The sequence below is a fragment of the Marmota marmota genome, unplaced genomic scaffold (assembly GCF_001458135.2).
Source record: "Marmota marmota marmota unplaced genomic scaffold, marMar, whole genome shotgun sequence".
Lineage (NCBI taxonomy): Eukaryota > Metazoa > Chordata > Mammalia > Rodentia > Sciuridae > Marmota > Marmota marmota.
In genome coordinates, this window is record NW_025999905.1 from 11,118,977 (window position 1) to 11,124,425 (window position 5,449).

Below are 5,449 nucleotides of genomic sequence, written 5' to 3' on the forward strand. Positions count from 1 at the left end.
ACCTTTCTTCAGCTTCTGATAACCATTTTTCTGTTCCCTACTTTTTGTAAGAGCAATTTCTTCAGCTTCCACGTGTAACTGAGAACATGTGATATCTGTTTTTCTCTGATTTATTTCACTTAATGTTATGTCCTCCAATTCCATCCATGTTGCTACAAATGATAGAGTTTTATTCTTTTATTGGATGCATGATATTACATTGTGCATATATATCACACTTTATTCATCTGTCCACAGGTGTCTAAGTTGATTCCAAAGACTGGCTATTTGTGAATAAAGGACTCCGTGCAATAAACATGGGAGTGCAGAGGTCTCTTCAATCTACTGACATGCTTTCCTTTGGATATATACCCATTAGTGGAATTGCTGGATCACATGGTAGTTGTATGTCGAATATTTTGAGAATTTTCCATACCATTTTTATAATGACTATACTAATTTACATTCTTACTGAAAGTGTCTGAGAGTTCCTCTTTCTTCACATCCTCACCAGCACCTTTTTTTTTTTTTTTTTGTGAGGGAGGGCTGGTACTAGAGATTGAACCCAGATGGGCTTAGATGTCAAGCCACATCCCCAGTAATTGTTAAATTTTATTTTGAGACAGGGTCTCACCAAGTTGCTTAGGGCCTTGCTAATTTGCTAAGGCTCTCTTTGAATTTAGGATTCTCCTGCCTCAGCCTCCTGAGTTGCTGGGATTACAGGCATGCACTACCATACCAGGCCAGATATCTCTTTGAGAGATACTGATTTGAGATACTGATTTCATTTCCTTTAGATATAAACCCAGTATTATAATTGCTGGATCATGTGGAAGTTCTAATTTTAATGTTTTGAGAAACTACCATTACTATTTTCCATAATGACTTACATAGAGTCCATTTTCTTTACTGGTGTCCAAACTAGTATATTCAATGAAAGCAGATAGTGTTGAAATTTAGAAATGTCGATATTAATTTTGTAGAAATCCCTAAAAATCTCCCTAGAAATTTCTCCCTAAATTCTAGTCACTTGCTTTTCTTTCATTATTTTTAAAATAACAACTAATAATGATTTCTTTCAAGTCCCAATAATCAAGTTCTGTGATAACCATTTCTAATTCTCTCCATTTGCCCTTTTATACAACATAATTTCTGACCTCTTACTTTTTACAACACTGATCTTAAATAAAGCAGTACTTTCAATTCCTTCATCAGATTCCAAAGCCTGAGAGAATGTAGTACCCTCATCAGACATGAAGTTAGAGGTTGTTTCTGTGCCACTAAAACAATGCTGCCATTTTGAAATTTTAAATTCTCCATTTTAAAAGTCTGCTTACTCTTAACCAGATGCATTCTAATAATCACCTACCCGTATTCTTTCTTTTTTTGTTGTTTTTTAGTTACATACATGTCCATCTCTTCCACTAAACTAAATTTAACCCAAAGCCACAGAAGTCAAAATCTCTGCTTTATAATTATTTTCTATTTATAAAGGACTGACAAATGATATGAAATAGTTCCTTCTTGTAACTACACCTTTTAAATTCAATGGGAAGTGAATGGAAAAATACATGGAGCTCCATATAAGAATCTAACACAGTTTTACAAATTTGTGTGTGTGTGTGTGTGTGTGTGTGTGTGTGTAAGATCAACCAAGTCAGGCATTTAGTTCTTTAAGAAATAGTGCTTTAAGAATTAAAAGCAGCTAAGAAGCCAGTAAGGTGGCACATGCCTGTAATCCCAGTGACTTAGGAGGCTGAGGCAGGAGGATTGTGAGTTCAAAGCCAACTTTAGCAACAGTGAGGTGCTAAGCAATTCAGTGAGACCCTGTCTCTAAATAAAATACAAAACAGGGCTGAGGATGTGACTCAGTGGTCAAGTATCTCTGAATTCAATCCCCAGTACCCCCAAAAAAGAACAAAAGATGCAACTAAGAACACAACTCTTGCTTACTTACACCATAAAATATTTAAGTTTGGTAAATACATGGTCATAGTATTTCCAGAGAAGAAAATTCTAGCCTCAGAATCCAGACTTTGGTTTCCAGCCTTATTTCTATAATGCCCTAGTTTGTGACATTTGATAAGTCTTTTATCTTCTTTAGTTTTACCATTTAATGATAATTATACATTAAATTTCTACTATTTTAGTGATAACTTATATTATTAAAATGCTGCCTACACATGAAAGTCCAATGTGTTAATCATGTCTCTTCCACTCTCCTCTTGCAGAATATGAGAATCTTCAATTTTGTACTGTTGCCCACACATCATTATTGTTTAGTATTCATTTCCCTTGTTTTGTAAGCCTTGACAGTTATTGTTGTGTACAAATGACTATTAATATATTTTATTTATAATAACAAAAATATAATAAGTCAGTAACTATCAAGATTTTGTCATGTTAGGTAATTTATTTGCTTGGTAACTTTGCTCACCCCAGTTTTTTTTTTCTTTCAGGCTGAGAATAATTAACTTACTCCTATTTTGCCTGTTTGGAATATATTTATTTATTATGCTCATTCTTTAATGATATTATGGATCGTATAGAATTCTGCACTACCAATGATTTTTTTCAACCCTATGATAACCTTATCTTATTATCTAATTTATGCCTTGACTTTCATCACCAAGATGTCTTCAAATGCCTAATTATTGCTCCTTTGAATGTTATCTATGTTTTGTTCTTCCTCTCTGAAATATCTATTCAGATATTCTTCATGAGCAGCTGAGATCTTTTTTATATTCAACCTGCAAGAGATCTAATGAGTTTCCTAAATCTCAAGATTTAATCCTTTCCTCTGGTCTGGAAAATTCTAGTTACTTATGTTTGACAATAGCTCTTACAATCTCCTATTCCTTTCTTTACTAATAATTATTAGACATAACTTTTATTAGACACATAAAAGTCCTCACTGTACCTTTGTTGGTAAATTTGAATTTTATATTTTCCATTACATTGCCATTTCATGCTGCCATTTCAGCAATTTCTTTTCATTGTTCAGGTCTAATTGTATGCATTTTTATCCTATAAATTTTAACTTTCAAGAATTTCTTCATTCTTTTTTAACAGCATACTCATTTTTTCAGTATTCCATTATTCTAGTGTCTTATTATCTTACTGCTTGGATTTCGTCTTTAATATTTTTATAAATTTTCTACACATTCCTATTTGAATTCTCTTTGATCTAAATACTCAAGGACTTACTTTTTATTAATTTACTCTAATTGTTTTTAAATTCTGAACTCATTTTCAGTAAGATTTTCATCAATGGAATTCCCTGTTATCTAGATTAAGGACATATTCCTCTCAGGCAATTTTGCTTTTCCATTTGACAGAGACATTCCCGTAGTTTTACCACCTACAACCATTTTAATGCTCATCTTTCTGTTTATGGATTCTCTGACCACATGACTAATGTGAATTAACATCACAAAACTTGGTCTAGACTTAACAGTTCTCAGGACAAATATTTTGCCCCACCCAGTTTCCAGGAAGAAACAGCCACCTATTTGTTGTGATTCCATTGTTTGCTGGCAGATTTTTCTTGAGTCTATCACAACACTTAGGGGACAGCCTTTCAAGGATCCTGGGTTAATTATGAACATGTGTGACAGGCTTGGTTTCTCAGTTCCAATTCTCTATTTTAAGAAGTTTCAAGTATTCATCTCCTTTTCTGCACAAAAAACAGAGATCCTTGGGTTACACAGACTGCCATTCCTCCCAACCTCTTTAAACCAACAATAGCATCAGTGCTCCATCTGCCACTCTCTTTTCCATTGCCTTCTTCCTTTTTGGTGCATGGATGTTTTTCTAATTTAAATAAATATAGCTGCACATTTAAAAGAAAATTCTGTCCAGCTGCCCTTGAACCTAATGTCAAGAGTGTTGCAGTTTATAAGATCCTTGATATGGACATTGTTGGAAGTGGATTTTGGTTCCTTCTATGAAATGAGAGAATTGAATACCTTAACTCTATAGTCCCTTTAGTTCTGATAGTCTGAGTTCTTCATATGCATGAAATTGACACTTCAGTTTCTGAAACTACTCAGAATTCCATTACCGAAGAGCACTCCTCCGTCGGGATAATGAGCAACCAGTGCTATAATAGTTTTTAATAAAACAAATGTGAGTGAAGTGTTTTTAGGCTGCTTCAAGACAGAAATCAAAAGGTAAAAACAGATAGACCATCTACAGAGATCTAACTACTCTTCATTATTTGATGTTTACTTCAACCTCTGAAAATTACCTCTAATAATGGAGTGCTGGTAGTCCTTTCTTTCAGTGTATGTGCTTAATCTTACTGTTGGCAGCAAATGAAAAGAGGAAGGAATACTAGTGAGTGCCACTTGTTTGAAACTCAGAAATGAGGATAGGATTACAGGGGCATCATTTTCTTCTCTCTCAAAACATGACAGGAAAACAGATACCAATTACATGTTGGAGGGTGAAAGACATGGGCTAATGTTTGGCAGGACGTACAAAGCTGAGGTTTCATTTCTTTGCTGTCTAGTATATACTGTGGCCGTGTTCAAGTTTAGGCTTCACTTTCTTTTCTAATGAAAAAGAGATTTAATAAATATGTTACATGTACTTATAGCTGCTAAATGACATGCATCCTCTGTTTTGGGATATCCTTTTTTTTGAATCATTTCATTATATTGTGTGTGGATATCTTTCTGACTAAAAAGTACTCATTGAAAGAAAGAGGAACCACTGCTGTGGGACAAAAACATTTTCCCTCAAAAAAGAATGTACAAGCACACAAAAAAGATGTGGGATTTTTATGAATCATATCCTGTAATTTTTCACTTTTTTTCCAGCTACCTCCTTCTCAGAACAGAATCCAAGAAAACCAAAGAAAACTATTTGTGCTGTGTGCAAAAATTTTGCCAAATTGAATTACATAATTCATCTAACAGATTTGATGAGTTCCTGGATGTAATTTACAAATTTTCATTTGGGGCACTAGGAAATAATGTATTTGTTATATATGAAAAACACAGTGTTTGTTACAAGACCATGATTTGTAATTGCTCAAGAATGTCTCTGTATACATGTAGAGTATATATACATGGGCATAAAACTTGGCTATTCACCATGTACACTTCAGGATATTTGCCTATGAAGAGAATGGCCTGTGGAGTCAAATTCATGAATTGGTAAAAATGAAGCATCTCTATTAATTTATATTAAAATATTAGTTAAATATTTGACCAACTTGGAAAACTCCCAGGTAATTATAATTATACTCCCACTAATGTATCATGTTTAAACTCATTATGTCTTATTTCCTATTTCTGAAAATAAACACTCTAAATTATGAAGAGATCACATTGGCATGGTGGTGGAAGACGATGCTCTAAGAATTTGTTCCTAACAGAAATATCAGATAAACAACTATGGACTTAACAAAATAACTTCATAGGAGCTCTATAAACTAGTCAATGACCTATGGAAATCAAACAAA